The sequence below is a fragment of the Silene latifolia genome, chromosome 11 (assembly GCF_048544455.1).
Source record: "Silene latifolia isolate original U9 population chromosome 11, ASM4854445v1, whole genome shotgun sequence".
Classification (NCBI taxonomy): Eukaryota; Viridiplantae; Streptophyta; class Magnoliopsida; order Caryophyllales; family Caryophyllaceae; genus Silene; species Silene latifolia.
In genome coordinates, this window is record NC_133536.1 from 203,015,933 (window position 1) to 203,035,875 (window position 19,943).

Sequence of the window (19,943 nt, forward strand, 5' to 3'; positions counted from 1 at the left end):
TTATTTTTCTCTCCTTTATTACACACTTTTTCAACAACTACTTTCTTATAGATTTTACCTGGTTCATTCCGGATCCTTAACTCTATTTCGGTTTTTAAAAATCGTTTTAATCTTCTCTCGATTTAAATTTTAAGTTTTTATAAAAGAAAGACGAAATTTGATTTTAAAACCCCTAAGTTTACCTTGACTTTCCATTACATTTTCGTTCCCCCTTTTTGTTTTTCATCTTCTCTTTTTTATTCGCATTTTGAGGCGTACGTTCACCCATAGACGGTTCGAAAGGATGATTCATGTCAGCCGACCCCAAATCATTTTGGGATTAAGGCTCTGATGTTGTTGTTGTATAATGATAATCTCTGCACTAAAATAGAAAATTTATGAATTATAATACAATCAAGTGTTGCATAAAAAGATCTTGAATCCACAAACAAATCAATAAAGAGCTTTTTTACTTTGATAAATAGTACTCCCTCCGTCCCGGTCATTTGTTGTCTTTTAGTTTTGGCACAAAGACCAAAGAAAGGGGGAGGGGGTCAATTACTAAATGACAAGTGGAATAAATTGGATGTGAATGATCAAATTACTCATTAAATTCATTTTTAAAATAGAAAGGACAACAAATGACCGAGACACCTCAAAATGGAAAAGGACAACAAATGGCCGGGATAGAGAGAGTAGAATTAAATCTTTTTAACTTTCAAATATAGGTAATTATTATCTCATTAGATTTGAGTAACTAAAATACATCATAATTTTTAACCTTTAATCAAAATCGCACCAGAAAAAGGAAGTATTATGCATTTGTTTATACATTTTATTGCTCCCTCATTTACATCTTAAAAATCATGTCAGGAAAAAAATGTAATTTAAATCATATCATTTGTACATATTTTAATTATGACAAAAGATGGAAAAAAACGTATGAATATAAATAGATAATATAATATTTTCTCATTATTAAATCGGGTTGGATATCGAAATAGGTGCAAAAAAGATGGTGTATTTTTTCGTGTGTTATTTGTCCCACATTGGAAAATAATGTAGGTGTGGTAAATATACTACGTATAAATAGTTGAATTATCCCACATCATAAAATTATCATAAGGTGGGGGTGATCTTAAAAATTAATTTAGGAAAGTATCATAAATAATATTTTTTGATGTAAAAAACAAAGTGGAGAATCTTTTAATTATTATAATATTTATTTCCTATATATATTTAAGTGACGTTTCTAATTTTTATATAAAAAATTTTAAATTTCATTTGGCAAAAAAATATCGTTAAGAAAATTATGAAAATAACATAATTTGATTCGTGGTAAAAATGATATCATTAGCGTATAGATTTCATATAATTTGTACATATATAAAATTGTATACTTTTAGTATGTTATATGTCCCACATTGAAAAATAATATAGGATTATATAAAAATAATAGAATTGTCCCACATCGAAAGATTAACATGAGATGTAGTGGTCTTATGATTATAAATATGAGACATCCTTGGAACTTAATTATCAACCTAACATGTTTTGCGTCTCTTAAATAAAATGTTTTGACTTTTGATCATATCTAAATAAATGATTAGACTAAGATGTAAATATTAAGACATTAATTATAACCAATTTTTTTTTACTAAGTTAATTATCCCGTTGCAACGCACGGGCATCCAAACTAGTATTAAAGATTTACAACTTTTGCTTACTAAATTTAAACGGGCATAATAATTATGGAATAAATTTTTAAATAAAAGAGAATAATAAAAATTAGATGGAGGGAGTATTTCTTACAAAAATTACGCAAAATCTAGCAAAAGTCAATGGGCGACGATGGATAGGGATCTTGGGAGACAATGGCAGTTTAATGCGTTTATAAAGAATGGCGTAGCTCTTACTTCTTTCAAATCACAAATTCTTGTTTGTGACGGCACATATTCGTCACTCCTGAGTGACGGATACCATTTTATCTCATAAAGTACCCACTTTTTCTCTCTCTGCAACACTATTTATGTGGTCCCCTTTTCCCACTAACCCATTTTGTTACCATTTTATCTCATAAAATATCCGTCACAAATGGTAACCCGTCACAAGAGAGACCAATTGCTTTCAAATACTACGTACCATATATTCTCATGATCAGCAATCTTTTTCTCCATAATTGAACCATAAAACAGCAGCGGCACACCGATTGCTTCATTCATCGGCTTTTAGTTGACACAAGCAATAACATCACTCACCACGTACTAAAAATTCTTGTTTAAGACGAGATATATCGATTTTACTATTAAGACGGGTAAAAAAAACATGCTATTTGATAAGACAAAAACCTTGTTTGGCGAATAGTATATTTTAATAGCCGATAACGTCAGCTAAATATGATTTAACAAGTATTAGTAGCAAGTTTGACAGTCACATTGAATTCGCAGAATTAAAAAAGGACATTTGTTAACTACTACTACTCCCTCCGGCTTGCTGTTTTCTTCCCACTTCATTATAATACTCCTCACATATAATAGAGAAACGGGAAGAAAAATAAAAGCCAGAGGGAGTAGATTATAAGACACACCACAAGAATTCTATTATTGGACGATTACAAAAAGCAATTGCTGGTAATAGTCGCCAAACTGACATAGGAACTCGGACGACTAATTTGAGTCTCCAATTTGGCGACTATCAAATTCTTTCCAGGCAGCCAATTTGGCGATTGATTTTCAACTCGAACGACTTAAATCAGTCGCCAAATTGGCGACTACAAGTCTACAATCCTTCAGTCGTCATTTTAGTAGCCAATTTGTGTAATGGAGGCAGTAACACGGGATCCCTTCATCATTACTCACTTTACCAAAATTGAAAAAAAAAACACCAATGGATCCCCCTCCTTCTGCCCAGGACCCAGTCACCATCACTACGACCACCGAATTCTGCCGCCACTACCGTCACCGGAGCACCACACAACCACCACCACCACCACCGTCCCCTTCTTCTTCTTCTTCTTCTTCTTCTTCTTCTTCTTCTTCTTCACCGTATTCAAATTTATCAAGGTTTGTTTAATTTGTTTCTAATTTCAATTTTTCTTTTATTTGTACATCTAGTAATTGTAATTAGATTAACATGATGTTGCTAGGCTTATTGATGTTGTTATGCTTTTAGGTGTTACTTAATTAGGGTAGAGGTGGGTGATACGGGAGAAGCAGAATAGGAAGAATCAAGGGAGGCAGAACGGGGGAAACAAGGGAGGCAGAATGAGGGGAAACAGGTGTGGCTGTAGTGGGAGGGGGTATAGGGTCAAGGAGGAGAAGGATGCTGAAGCCGACCCAACTGTCGGTGGTAGGGAGGGAAGAAGGGGATGGTGCTTTTTGAAAGGGATACACGGTTTCAACAAAGCGAACGTGACGAGAGGAGTAGACTCGATTGGTTGTTGGGTCAAGACACAAGTAGGAATGTTGCGTTGGTGAGTAGCCAACGAACACACAGGGGAGAGAATAAGGATTGCGTTTTTTAGTGGCATACGGACGTAACCAAGGATAGCATAAGGACCTGAAGTTACGAAGATTATTGTGATATTTAGGAGGGTGATTTAGGAGCTTGGAATAGGGGGATTCATTAGCAACGGTAGGTGTTGGTAACCGATTAATTAAATAGGATGTTGTTGTGAAAGCATAGGTCCAGTATTGCACAAGCATCGAGGAGTGGGAGAGGAGGGAAAGGCCAATGTCAACGATACTACGATGATGCCTTTCAGCGTAACCGTTGTGCTCGGGTGTGTGAGGGGAAGAAGTGAGATGAGCTATGGCATGCTAGGAGAGATATAGAGCGAGTTTCTTATATTCACCTCCGTTATCAAAATACAAGGTGAGAAGAGTCTTCAAAATTTGTTTTCCGCAAGAGGGTGAGATTTAGAAAATATAGAATAAGAGTCGGATCTTCTTCATTGGAAATAACCAAATAAGTTTTGTATAGTGATCGACAAACACTATATAACATTTAAAATTGTCGAATGAGTAAAAAGGAGATGGCATACGTCGCTAAAAACAATCTCAAGCGGAGAAGTAGTAACATGAGATGAGGCATGAAACAGGAGTTTATGACTTTTATTAGATAGGCACGCATTACAATGCAATTCGGAAATAAAAGACATATTAAAAAGGAGGCTAGTTGACACAGGACAACAGCAGAAGGGTGGCCGACTTTGTGATGGAGGTCGGGGATTTTTGTGGCAGCGAGAGCGAGAGGAGGTGACGAGGTGGATCAGAGGTAGACACCATCTCTAACAAGACCGTGATGAAGAATTGCCCCTGTGCGGAGATCCTTCCCAGAAAAAGATGAGGGTAAGAACTCAATGGAGACATTGTTTTGAGAACAAAATTGAGACACCAAAATAATGTTATTGTGCATTGACGGAATACATAAGACATTAAATAAGTTAAAAGAGCGAGAAGAAGAGGGAAGAGAGACGGAAACAGAGTGTGTGATATGGAGGTGAGAACCATCACCAATCATGAGTTTGTCAATCCCATCATGTGGATAGTGAACAGAGAGCACGACTAAGTGACTCGCAACATGATGGAATGCCCCGCTATCAAGCAACCAGAGATCTGAGGTAGAGGGCGGAGTTGGGAGAATAACAACATTCGCTTGAAGAGTAGTGGAAGAGGTAGCACGAGGTACCATGATGTTGGATAGAGTGCTTTGAAAATGGAGCAGAAAACAGGAGTGTGATTAAAGCAGGCAAAAGCTGACCCCACCCGATCCGCCCTAAACCCGTCCCGATACAACCCAAAAACTGGGTGAACCAAAACCGACTTGACCCGATAATAGCAGCCTTATTTTTTCCAATCTGAACCCGACCTGAATCGACCCGACCCGACCCGTGACCCGATATTTTCTCAACTCGATAAATGACCCGATAATGAACTAGCTTAATAATGGTTTAAATAACAACAAATCGACATTCATCTTAATTATTTTCACTTAAAACTACAATTAATACATTTAGCCATTGTTTAAACATAAAATTATTATCTAAAACTAAATATTTAAGATAAAATATATGCTGATAACCTGATCCGACACTGACCCACTAATGAGCCGACCAGATTTGCCACCCGTTGATGACCCGACCAGAAGATGACCCGACATGAATTGACCCAACCCGTACCCGTCGCTGACCCGATATAACCCGACCCGAGTGACCCGATTGCGACCTCTAAGTGTGACCCACGACATTACACCAGTGGCATTGCCACGATATGGGTTCTTCGGGTTTTGGGTTCAAGGAGCGACATGGGTGTATATAGGACGAGGAAGTGGCAGCAGAACGATTATAGTGGAGGGCATTGATGGTGGTAGGGAACGAGGTCGTTGTTGATTGGTCTTGGATGCAGAGAGTGAGTTCACGATTAATGAGTTTTTCGTGAAATTCCGCAAAGGTAATGAGCGTGTCACGAGCATTGACCGCATCAATGACTATTTGAAAGCGAGGATCATCAAGACCGTCAATGATGCGATCGGTAATGTATTCAGCAGAGAGTGGGCTACCGAGAGAGGCAAGGTCATTCAGGTTTGCTTTCACCGAGTTCATGTACACGGAGATGGAGAGGGAACCTTTTTTGAGATTGTGAAGTTTGAATTTGAGTTGTTTCATATGCCCTCGGGACGGAAGGGCATAGGTAGGGCTGAGCAAAATCGGTTATCTGCTCCGGTTTTGCAAACCGGTTCGGTAACCGGTTTTAAAAATTTGTTTTTTTTCCTAAACCGAATCCGCTCCGGATTAATCCGGTTAACCGTTTTTTTATTCTGAATTAAAAAACCGGATCCATAAACCGGTTTACCCGCTCCGATTTTCATAACCGATTTCAAGAAAGATGCACAATCAAATGCATAGAAACACATAGAAAAATTAGGTTATCGGTTTAAAAAGCGGTTTAAAAACCGGTCTCCGGTTTTGAATTAAGGTTATTTTTTTTACTTTTAGTTTCTAAAAAAGAAATCGTTTTAAAAACCGGTCACCGGTTTTGAATTTTCTACAACCGAATCCGCTCCGTTTTTATAGTAAAAAATACGGTTCGGTTACCGCACCGGAAAAAAACCGATTATTCGGACTCCATAATTCGGTTTTCGGTTCGGTTTCGGTTTAAAAATACGATGGTTCAAAGTTTAACCTCGCAAGTGCACGAGTGTCGTTGCACAATATGAGGGTCGAATCCACAAGGAGCGAGGAAGATTACCAATCGTTTTTAATTTTTTGTTTAGCTAAGCCGACAAGAAAAGGGATTGGTTTTTAACTAATCAACTAAGCTAACTAAAATGATATGCAACTAGACTAGATATTGAATAAGAGCAAGTAATTGTAAAGGGTGTAAATCAATAATATGAAAGGCGACGACTAATTATTATAAATTAGTAATTAAATGAGATATTTAATCATTTAAGCACGCAAAATCGAGTCGAAGTAAGGTATAAATGACGGGTAAAACGCGATTAAAATTCTACTTATCAAATACGGTTCGGACTTTTTTGCTAAGTCTTAGGCATAGGTGGTAGAGAGTGTGTCCCAGAGTACTTTGGAAGTTGTTTGAGAGAGGAAGGGAGAAACGTATTTGGAGAGCGTACAGGTCAGGGCACCAAATAAGAGCTTACCGTGACGATACAAGGTAGCATAAGTGGGGTTTGGTTTTTCGACATTTTTGTCGTCTTTAAGGGTGGAAGGAGGAGCGGTGAGGGAACTGTCTATGTAGCCGTGAAGACCGTAACCAATGAGAAGGGCGGTTATTTGGAGACTTCATTGCTGGTAGTTAGTACCAACGAGTTTGTCAACGGAGTGAGTGTTAATGACGATGAAGGGTTTATTGGGTTCATCGACATTAGGGAGAGAATTATTGTGAGACATGGCAAAGACAGAATTTTTGCGAATCAAGACGTGATAACATGTAAATAAAGTAATGAGCTTAAAAGCTTAATTCTTATTAACAGAGAGATACATGTATTTATAGAGGACGGATCCTCTCCAGTACAAAGAAAGTACTGGAGGGTCCAGTACCTCATCCAAAGGCTCAAAATGCATACCCATAAAATCCAAGGGTCAATAATTTGTTAGTATGTTGGTTGCATTATACAAGAGCTAATTAAATGATATTGTAAATCAGCTTACTAACATTCCACCGCCACACAATGATATTCCAGATACCCTCCTTTGGGGGTTGTCCGTGGATGGAAATTTCTCTACCAAAACAGCAACATGGTTAGCGCAAGGTTTGTTCGACCAAACTCCTAACAAATGTGAATTTAAGTGGATTTGGAGAATTGAATATTCCTCCAAAGTTAATTTTTTTTCTATGGAAAGCTTGTGTTGACGGCCTTCCAACGAAAGGTAGGCTGCTACAGAGTCATATTAATGTCCCATCTCATTGTATTTTATGCAACTATCCTATTGAAAACAAAGATCATTTCTTTTATAAATGTCCCTTGATTGAGTCTGTTATCCAAGACATGAACATTATTAGCTTTAACAATTTTTTGTCAAAATATGATAATATTGCAAGTCAAAGTTTTGTAATGAAACTCAATTATCTCAAAGACTTAATTTCAAAACATGGTTTCATTAAGATTATCTTTATTTGGTAGAATGTATGGTTTTATAGAAATGATATTATTTTTAACAATGTCCAGATTAATATCAACAAACTTATTACTTTATGTAATAATAACATTAAGATTTGGAATGAGACTAGCTAGACATAAGGATATCAACAATCCCGAAAAAGATGACTCAACTAGAATCAATTCTTGTAACAAAGAAATATGGTGGGAGAAACCTAAAACTGTTTCCTAAAACTAAATTTTGACGGTTCGAGAATAGAAGGTAATAAAGCTGCTTTAGGATATTGTATAAGAGATCATAATGGTAATGTCGTTTTGTTGGGAACAAAAAAGTGTGGATCCAATAGTATTTTTATTGCGGAAGTTCTTGTTTTAAAAGAATGCATTTTAGCAGCTAAATACTTAGGAACCTCAAAGCTAATTGTGGAGGGTGATAATTTATGTGTTATTAACTCAATTCGCAGTACTTGGCAAAATCCTTTAGAAATCTCTAGTATTATCAAGGATATGAAATTAGACCTTCATTGTTTCGATGAAGTGATAATTAAACATTACTTCCGTGAAACAAACAAGGTTGCTGACTTTATGCTTCTATTGGACATTCATGTCCAACTCTTTCGAGGTGGTTTGAAAGTCAGTGCTTTCACTCATTCGAAAGGATGAGATAGGTTGGTTCTATCCTAGAGGATCAATCTAGTTTTCTTACCTTATTAAAAAATATATTAAATATTTTTAAAAGAAATCACAAGTACATTATTCCAGCCCTTAGATTTCAGGGTAAGAGATATTTGACCCTTAGATGAGGGTACTAGACCCTCTAGTACAAAGACTGGAGAGAAATCCTTGAGCGTATTTATACAATTATAAGAGAGATCTAAGTTAACCTAATTACCAAAAGATAGAGATTTACAATAGGTAAACTATCCTAAATAGATTACAAGAGTATATAAACATAATATAACAATATTAGGAAAACAATATTACAACATTACTATGTAATCTTATCAGTTGTCAGATCAGACAAAAATATATTCATTCATTCTGATGGGGCATATTCTGCACCCGCTGACCGAGTCAACACATTGAGCAAGGTCAAAGATATCCACAACAAGTCAACGACTTAGACAGCCTAACCGACACAGCCTGTCGGCCTGTCTCTTGTGCATCGGCTAGGACAACTAGCCAGCCGGGGCACATATCCGCGAACTCATATCCAAGACCCCTCGGCGGCGAGTCATCAGGGCCCGCCGGCCTGCCATGGGTCCCTCGTCCGAGGGTACATCAGTCTTTCCACCTGCTAGCCACTTGGCCACTTGGCCACTACGTGACAAAAGGTGAAAGTCTATAAATACTCCTCAACCCTCATTGAGGAGACGATCCACAATTTAACCTAAGAATCAATATTCATCTGGTAATATCTTCCTAATCTCTCTACAATATATACTTCGCCAAGTAACAACTTCTCTCTTTAAGTTTACTGACTTGAGCGTCGGAGTGAGTTCGCTCGGTCCAAAGCCGAGCCCCCAGTTTGTTCATCGTTTCAGGAGACCGCGAGGAGGATTCAATCGAAGACGTCATTCTACAAGCACGGGTGGTAACAAATAACTGCTCTGGAATTACACCCGGAACAATTGGCGCCATCTGTGGGAAAAGATACTAGAAGCTAGTCACATTCATTCCCAAACGAAAAAAAAAACACAAAACAAAAACCCACCCAGAAAGCTAAGAAGATGTCAAAACAACAAGAGGTATTCGTGACTGACGAAACCGAATTCTACCAAGATGATACCGTCCACAATTCTGGAGTTGCGCAACCCTCCACCGGCCGGGTAATTCAACCGGAGTACGGGATGCCAATAATACCAGATACGCCACGCCCGCCAACCAGGTCACCATCATGGGACACGTGGTTGATGCAAAGAAACCGAAGCTACTCCTGGACCTAATTGATAGTACGCCACACTCACCACACCGACAAGAGCGGCGGAACCCGTCTAGGAGACCAGGGCCCAGAATGTGACTCCAAGAGACTTGAACGGAGCACTGGAAGAAGCTGGCCCTGTCAAGACGCCGGGGGAGCCCAAAGTGCTAGTGGTAGACTTGAGTCCTTCCCGCACTCGCGGGAGGACGGTGTCGCCGCAGCACCGACGATGCCTGCCCCAGAGAAGTGGAAGAAGTACGACTCACCAGAGTCGGAGAAGAAGTCCGACTCGCCAAAGTCGGAGAAGAAGCCCGACTCACCAGAGTCGGAGAAGAAGCCCTTCCCGCCACGGGGAGAGGAGCCGGACTAGGGATGCGAGGAGCCGATCGCCGCGTGTCGTTCAACACGTGGTCAGATAGCCCCTCAGCGCCTACATCCCAGAGGTCCCGGTGCCGCCCAAGCTAAGGTTGCCATCCATATCTTACAAAGGAGAAGGCGACCCAACCGACCACGCCGAGGCTTTCGAGTCTCACATGTCGGTGTGGGAGCAGCCTGATGAGGTTTGGTGCCGAGTTTTCCCTACGACTCTGCAGAGGATGGCACAAAGTTGGTATAAGGGGCTACCCGATGGGTCGATATACTGTTACGCCGACCTAAAGGACATATTTTAGCCCAATATTCTTGCAACAAGAGGAGGGCCGTCGAGACATCAGACCTCCTGACTATCAGGCAGGAGGGAGGCGAGTCTCTCCGAAGCTATGTGAAAAGGTTCGACGCCAAGGTTCAGCAGATTCGTGAGTGAACAATGAATCGGCGGCCTTCGCATCGATGAAAGGCCTCCCGAGAGGAGACTTAAAAATGAGCTCATCAAGTGCGGCGGCTCGAACCTAGACTCCGCCAAGAAGATGGCCGATCAAGCCATTAAGGTGGAGGACTACCACAAAACCTCGGGTAGGCCCCGACGAGGCCGGCACTCGAGAGTAAGAGCCGCCGGGAGGACAACCCGGATGAAAGACGCCGTGACAATAATAGGTCACGGTCGACAGTACCCCAGAAACGAGAACTCGGTGGGCGCCGGGGAGTTCGGAAACGTACTACCGTAAGCGGTACAATGATCACACCCCCCCGGTTGTGTCTCCGCCGAGGTCTTCGCCCGAGCAAGAACGAGGGTCGGGAAGTGGGAAAGGCCTCCCGTGCCGAGGAGTGACGGTGACACGAGCCAGTACTGTGAGTACCATGGCCACACCGGCCACTTAACTGACAACTGCCGGCATCTGAAGAATGCCATCGAAGAGCTGATCCGGAAGGGGAGCCTCGACAAATATGTCGCCAAAGGCCAAAAGATTGATGCCGGCGGCTCGAATAAGAAATCCGTCTTTGAACGGATAGGAGTAATCCATGTTGTCATCGGGGGCAACGAGAACGGTGGGTCCGCTCATGGGCACAAACGGCACCTGAACGAGCTGTATCAGGCCATCAACTTTGTGCCCAAAACAGCGATCCCCGCTTCCAACATCCTCGATATGACTATTGGAAAGAAGGACTACGAGGGAGTCATCGCCCCCTCACAAAATGACCCGCTCGTAGTCCACTTGGACATATCCAACCACCTGTCAAGAGGTGCCCGATTGACACAGCGCCTACACGAACATCATGTTCGGGGAGTGCTTTCTCAACCTCGGTCCCGAAGGTTGAAGACTTGAGCCCCGCACCAATCCGCTATACGCTTTCTCCGGGGCGGCCCGGTACCCCCGGGTCAATCGACCGCCAAAGTGATGTTCGGCGAAGGGAATGCGGCTAAGAATGTCCTAGCTGAGTTCGTGGTCATTGACGGCTCGTCCTCCTACAACGTTCTCATAGGCCGAGTCACTCTGAGCGAGGCCGACGCACTAATGTCCATACGGGCCCTGACACTGATGTATGTCTCGGACCGGGGGGAAGCGCATAAGCTCATCTCCAAGGACGAGAAGGACGAGGTGGTCAACGTCCAGATATCTGCCAGAGGGTGCAACATGCAATCCCTCAAAGTGGCAAAGAAGTCAGAGAAAGGGAAAAGCCCATCCTTACAACAGGAGGGCGACCTCATGGATGCAATCGACGCTAATCGGGAACATTGACAATCTCGGGGAATACTTTGTATAGCGGCGGAGGTGCCCAAGACAATTGTGGGCACCCTGACGCATGTTTATATCTAATGAGGAATCGTCCAAGTTTTCCGTCAAATTGTTCATTTTCCCCCATAGTCACTGTCAAGAAATAGACGCAACGACAGTCACCCCAAGAAGTAGACGCCACGGCAGTCACCCCAAGAGGTAGACGCCACGGCAGTCACCCCAAGAGGTAGACGCCACGGCAGTCACCCCAAGAGGTAGACGCCACGGCAGTCACCCCAAGAGGTAGACGCCACGGCAGTCCCTATCAAGAAATAGACGCCACGGCAGTCACCTCAAGAAGTAGACGCCACGGCAGTCACCCCAAGAGGTAGACGCCACGGCAGTCACTCCAAGAGGTAGACGCCACGGCAGTCACTATCAAGAAATAGACGCCACGGCAGTCACCCCAAGAAGTAGACGCCACGGCAGTCACCCCAAGAGGTAGACGCCACGGCAGTCACTGCAAGAGGTAGACGCCACGGCAGTCACCCCAAGAAGTAGACGCCACGGCAGCCACTACAAGCGGAGTTGACAGATACGAACGCTGTCGCGCCGTAACCCCTAGTCGCCTCGGCCAACCGAAGGCCTGGCAGGGGACACAACGGTCGATACGTTAACATGTTTAAAAAAAAAACGTTAAACACAGTTGAGATACGCATTCTAACTGCCTCGGCCAGGCCGAGGTAGAAACAAAAGAAGCGCTCAATTAATAACGTAAGAAGACAACTCAGACGAAGACAGGAAAAGACCTCGGCCAAGCCAGAGGCAAAATAAGCAAACTCCTATTAAAAATGATAACGGGTTACAAGTGAGGAGAATACAGACGACGGCCGTCCCCACGGGGATAAGCCAAAACACAACCTACCAAAGTTGTACAAAATACAAGGAAAAGAAAAGCAAAAGGTTACAGACATATCATTTAAGCGCCAAAAGATGGCAGGGAGGAAAAGGCTTAATAATTGGCCCCGAACAGTGAAGCTATCCGAGATGCCGGTGAGCCTCGGTGACGACCGCCCGTCTCCCTATGCTCGTTGCTTGCTCGCCATCGCCAGCGTTAACAACACCGTCTTTAATGGGCGACCCGTGGCGTCTTGGCGCCTCGGCTTTCTCAAGCGCCTCGGCCTCGGCCTTCTTGGCGCCTCGGCCTTAGCGACCTCACCGCTTTCATCCTCTCGGCTTCCTCCTTGGCCGCCTTAGTCTTCTCGCAAGGGCGCCTTCTCCGCGCCACCTCTTCCTCCTTCTTCACCCTTACCTCCTCCTTGGCCTTCTCCTCCGCGGCTTTCTCTTTAGCTTCGAGCTTGTCATCAAACAGCTCGTCAAATTTGTCCCATGGAAAGGAGCCATCAAGAGGGAAGAGCTCCCCAATCACTTCCCTGGAAGCTTCTTCGGCCAGGTCCCGGTATTGGGCGCACACGTTAGGGAGGATAACGGTTTGGAGCGTCTCAATATCCTCCTCCCTTTGGGTGATGATAGCATCCTTGTTCCGAACCACCTTCCCCGGGCCTCGAAACATGCCCCTCCATTCGTCCCCTCTCGTACGGTAAAGGTCGGCATGCTTCGAACAAGGTCACGCCCCTCGAGCCTTAGCGGCTTTTCACCGCCGCCGCGACCTCGGCCTTGACTTTCTCAGCAAGGACCTCCTTTTCAGCGTCCTCCCTGAGTTTTCTCTCGGCACGGACTGCCTCCTCAGCCTCAGCTTTGGCCCTCGCGGCTTCCGTGTTCGCAGCGTCAAGATCAATCCTGAGCCGCTCGAGCTGTGGGGCAGCTTCAGCAATGGCCTTCTCTTGCTCCACAATAAGAGCACCGGCCGTATCAACCCACTTCGACAGCGACCTGGCCAAACTTAGGCCCTCCGACTTAATCTGTAAGGGGGTAGGCTGAGGGTAGGAGGTGACAACGGTGGCATCTTGACCACCTGCCTGCGCAATTTTCTTCTCGGCATGACGTTCAATAGCGTGACCGGTAGACGGCAGCGGCTGATCTACAAAAAATTCAATTAAAGCATCCGTGTCAACATACATGGACATACCAGAGAGCCTGTCATCAGAAACGCCTAATGAACCGGCTAAATCTGAGGCACAGGATAGATCTGTACCATGCTTGGCTTTCTTGCTCGGAGGACGCATTTCCTTGCCGGCAGCAGTAGCAGCGGAAGCATCAGCAGCAGGGGTGGGCTCTTTCCTTTTACGGACAAGGGGAGACCCCTCCGCATCGGAGTCCTCCCCATTGGTAATGTCAACGATCATCACCGTCTCCTTCCGGACTGAAGGGATGGGAGGTGGAACCGATGTCGACGCCGTTGCCGCCGAAGACTTTGTTTTCCGCGTTCGGCGCGGCATGTTACTAGCAACCTTCGCCTGGGCCGCCTCCACATTTAAACCCTTCAGTTGCTGATCCATGAGATCATTCGGCGACGTTCTGCGATCACGGGCCAGAGCCTTAGGATGCAAATCAGCAACGGTCTTATCCTTGTGCAGCCCCATTCTCCGGAGGATATCCTCAGACAGGTCTGGTCCAAAGTGGTCTGCAAAGGAAACAGAGCAAGAGTTAAGTAGAAGGAATAAATCAAAGTTCAAGAAACAGAAACATTGAGAGCAGAGATGGGCCTCACACCGACCCCACTCACCCTGTGCCAGGGCCGGTATGAGGCCGACATGGCAGAGCAGCTCATCCTGAAGAATGATCTGCGTCGGGGGAATCCATCTTTTCGACACCCCACTCTTGTCCGCCTCAAAAAGCCTCATCGCCAGCCTCTCATCCGCATTAAGAGGGACCTTGCTGGCGTCCATCTTAAGCTTACTCCGGGTGACCCATTTGTCATGCTCCGCCTTAGTCTCGCACCGCAAATTAACTTGGTGCTGGAAGGACCAAGGCGCAAATGGATAGTCATCCCAAGACCTCAACATACACCCACCGATCTTTCCAGTCCTTGCAGGAGAAAAGCTTATCAACGGAGACGTAACCCGGCTCCATTTGCACGTTGTACCATCCGACGCGGCCAGGAAACGACGGCCGAAGGTGGTGAAGCCGACGGAATAAATTAACCGTTGGGACCTCCCCCTTGAAGAGACAGAGCCAGACAAAGCCGACTATGGTTCTAATAGCCAACGGGTGCAGCTGGGCCACGGCGACGTTCATGGCTCTAATGATGGCCATAACGTAATCATTCAGCGGAAACCGGAGCCCGTACTCCAGGTGCCGGATGTATACGCCGGTGCAACCCGGGGGAGGGCAACAGACGGCCTGCCCCTCCTCAGGGATAACAATTTTGTACCCCCTGCCGAAGTAGAAGTGGCCCTCGAAAAGTGTTTCGCCGGAACAGCTGGCAAACTTATGGGTCCAAGCACGGTCAGGGCATACCTTACAAGGGTCGCCGTGATCCATGATGTACTGCCTCCCCTCATTAGGACGAGCCCTTTCAACATCATCATCGTCATCATCAACATCATCATCATCCTCCCAACCCTCCAAAACTTCTGAATCAACTTCGGGAGAAGGAGACCTAGGGCCCCTGCACCTTAGCGGACGGCGGCCGTGCCTCCTCCTCATCAAGACGCGACGGGAACCCCCGGCGCACGGTTACTAGGGACCGATCGCGAGAGGACATGATTCACAACGAAAACTTAACAATGAAAAAGTTAAAAATTTGTTTGTTAGCTTGAAGAAAAGTGCTACGCCGGAGTAACAATTCTGAAAGCTAGAGAGAAGTTTCGTCAAAGGGCTAGAAAGAAGAAAATTTTAGAGAGAATGAAATTGATGGCCAATTTGAGGGACTAACTGCCCTATTTATAGGGAAAGCCCATGAAGAAGGACCAATCGGGCACGACCCATAAAACGTCGCCAATCGGCGAACGTACACGTGTCGGACATGCAACCACGGAATGTCAATCGTTGCAACAGATTGAACGTCAATCAATGCAACAAGAACCAAGCGTCTTCAACACGCCCTTCATATCTCTCTCGCCTATTCATCTTCCTCAACAAATTCCTAAGCGTCCGTTCTCCGCCGGCCACATGATCAACCAAGCTAGGTAGCACGGCGGGGCAATCAAAAACAACCGGCACTCTCAACCCCGGTCTCGGCCAGCGTCACTTTCTTTTCCACATCGGATGCCCTTTACACATCCATGTGGAGGGGGATATGGTACGGCCTAAGCGAACCAAGCCGAGGTAGAAGAAGCCGGGGCAGAAAATTTTGTCTTACGCAGAATATACGCTCAACACACATCGGAGCCCATACCACGGCATAGATTACGCTGGGGGCAAATTGATGGGGCATATTCTGCACCCGCTGACCGAGTCAACACATTGAGCAAGGTCAAAGATATCCACAACAAGTCAACGACTTAGATGTACCCAATCCGACACACAAACTGTCGGCTGTCTCTCTCTTGTGCATCGGCTAGGACAACTAGCCAGTCGGGGCACATATCCGCGAACTCATATCCAAGACCCCTCGGCGGCGAGTCATCAGGGCCCGCCGGCCTGCCATGGGTCCCTCGGCCGAGGGTACATCAGTCTTTCCACCTGCTAGCCACTTGGCCACTTGGCCACTACGTGACAAAAGGTGAAAGTCTATAAATACTCCTCAACCCTCATTGAGGAGAGGATCCATAATTTAACCTAAGAATCACTATTCATCTGGTAATATCTTCTTAATCTCTCTACAATATATACTTCGCCAAGTAACAACTTCTCTCTTTAAGTTTACTGACTTGAGCGTCGGAGTGAGTTCGCTCGGTCCAAAGCCGAGCCCTCAGTTTGTTCATCGTTTCAGGAGACCGCGAGGAGGATTCAATCGAAGACGTCATTCTACAAGCACGGGTGGTAACAAATAACTGCTCTGGAATTACACCCGGAACACATTCAACTCAACATTATAAGTTTGTTTTTTCACGTTTGTTAATGATTATTTTACGCGATAAATATCTTTAGCTACGTATTTGCAAAAATTATAAAAATTAGATATTCTTTTTGTACCCTTAAAGACGAATCAAATAAGATCTCATATGAATATATTTTTTTATGTATCGAGAAAAAATTGACATTAAATATTCATTTGTAAATAATATATAGAAAAGAAACTTATAACGTGAGGTTGAATAGAGGGAGTATACTATTTTCATTAAATGACGTATTATAAAATAGGTCACTCACATGAAGGAGTTGTATTGTTTGATTACGGCTCCATTGTATATAGGCAACTTGTCTTTTCAAAATTTTCCAATTAGGCTTCATGTTGCGATATAGTGGCCGCCGATATATAGAATTGAACAATGATGTTACATGTCGGTACTATACGCACTCTCGTGTGTAAACATTGGCACCTTTACATTTTCGTGATAAACATATAAGGAAAATGCCCTCAATTTGCTTTCAATGTACTTGTAACTTTGTTTTTGTTCTAAAATACTTCCGTGATAAACATGAATACCCTTATTCTTTGGCTTATTAGGAAAATATCTACTCCCTGTGTCAAAATATATAATATACACTTACTTTATTTTGAGAGGAAATAAAATTATTGATCGAAACCGAGAGTGTTTTGGAGTTATTGTCAGAATAAAAAGGGTCTAAACAAAAAGGTGCAAAAAGAAACGGTTTCTCACAAACACATTATCATAAACCACACGAACTTGTTGTACATTTCCAGTCCAAGTTGCCGTTGTGAATGATGCATGTCCATAGTTGTACAGTAAACTAGTTTTATACCCGTGCAAAAAATACACGGGTCGTAATAGCATACGCTATTATTAGATACATGAATATATAATTGAACGTGATTAAGTGTTCAATACTGTGACAATATAAGTAATCCATATTTGGAGATTCAAATATTTGATAAATATTAGATTTGAATATCAGATAATACACAACCGTATTATAGAATTATATTAAAGGCATTTGACATGTTAGACCCGTTGAATGTATGTAAATTGCAACATTTTATGTAAATTGTGACATTTTGACTTATAAACTTATGTTTTAACATAAGTAATTAAAATAGGAATACGGGATAAAAATATGAATTAGGTTGAGGAGAGAGGGTAATTAAATTGAATAGAAAACATGGGGGGACCCACATGTAGAAATTCATCAACCAATGAGAAGTCTTTAAAAAACTCAGCTTTTATACTATTAAGATACTACTCCGTATTATACTTCCAGAAATATAATAACATCGAACCAATTTTGTCAGGATCGGGATCTACTTTGAATCGTTCGGATTCTGTGAGCTCGGATCGTGGGATCGGATAGTACGATTCTACGATTCTCGCTAGTTTATGCATGATTGATGGAAGGGATCTCACAAATATGTAAATTAAATATAAAGTAACATAAATGAAGTATTAATTATATCATTATAAAAGTCACTATAGTGTTTTTGAACAAAAGAATTGATAATTCAACCGCTAATGTCACTATTGCTAGTTTACGGCAACTAAGGACCAAAATGTTGAAAAAATAGTGAAAGGGATAATTATAGTCTTGGACAACATACTAATATCAACACTATTTATCAAAACTTATTGTTGAAAAAATAGTGACAGAGACAATTGGAGTCTCGGGCAACATACTAATTCAACACTAGTAATCAAAACTTATTTAGGGTGATGATGAGTCATGATAGCAGATTGTTGAATGTTAAATTGGGAGTTAGGGTTCGTGGGTATTTGACAAAAGAAATAGAATTAGGAAGTTGTGTTTACCACTTCAGTTCGGGCTTATTTTTACGTCTTTTTTACTTCATTTTTCTTATTTCTGTTAGTTAAACGGGTTAACATAACTAAGTGGTCACATAAGTCAATGAAAGAAAGAGAATTAAGAGTGTAATAGGCCTTAAAAAATTGTGAGAACATGTGGCCCATTATACGAAAAAACATTTATTATAAGCAAAACATAGAATCGTACGATTCTACAACGATTTTACGATTCTGACCGATTCTACTGCGATTCTACCCCATAGCGATCCTATGAGCGATTTGGATCGTTTATCTATTTTTGGATCGTAGAATCGTACAATTCGGATCGCGATATTAACAACATTGCATCGAACAACCAATATATATTTAATTGAACTTATGTATAATTTTTTTTTTGTATGTTTAACTGGGTGAATTCATAAATTTTATAATATAATTCAGATTCTTTATAATAATACTCGAAAATTTTATTATAAAGTTCGGATTCTACATCACTAGTTATAATATAACCGGTAGTATAGTCTATTAACTGATAGAGTAATAGTTGTACATTTACCAAATCTGCTAAATTATAGTATTGTATTAGTTAAACTTGTTACCAAACACATTTACCAAATTTGCAACTGAATTATAATAATTAAATTCGTCAATGAAATATATCATTTGTAATATGCTTAAATAATGAGCTTCTTCGCATACTAATCTCATTAATATCAAACAATTTTTTTTTCTGGTGACGAGGGAACCCGCAGCCGCTACCTTCGGTGTGCACTAGATAAACCCTCATGTATCCTTAATAGCCTACAAATCACATATAAATCCACCCGAGGGTGACATGCTTGAAGTCTAGGCATGAACTCGTGCAAAAAATGTTTCACAAGATTTTGCTTTTGGAGAGACTTGAATTGAGTCTCTGAAAATTTGACCCAAATTCTATCGCAAAATCTTATTTCAGACGGGCAGTTTTCCCGTCTGAAATAAGACCGACAAAATGTTGCCATTTTTGTAAGAAAATGTAACCATTTAATCTACAAAATGTTATTACTAGAGGTGTCACTTTTTACCCCGAAAATAATGGGAAAAATAATGGTAACATGTTATCAGAAAATAAAAACATTTTATTGTTAAATGACAACATATTGTCCGTCTTATTTCAGACCAAAAGCAATAGTTTGAAGCAAGACCCACTGAAATTCTATTTACTTAACTCCACCCCAGCGAGCAAATATCAAACAAGTTTTAAACACCAAATATGAGTAATCGAAAATAAAGAATTACAAAAAAAACCCCACTCTAAAAAATATACTTTATCTCAAAATACATGTGTAAAATAATAAATTATATGCTCATATGAGAACTCTTTTTTAACTATTTTGATGGTAGAATATCTTTAGTTTTAACAGAAACATTTTTTTATAAAAGCTTAAGTAAAAGACTCAACCTTAAAAACAGCCTTATATATTAAAATAAAAAAAAACGACTTCATACATACTTATTTATTCCATATTTAGTGAAATATTAATAGATCGCACGCGGGTCTGGGCCGCACCCGTCGAGAAGGAGAGA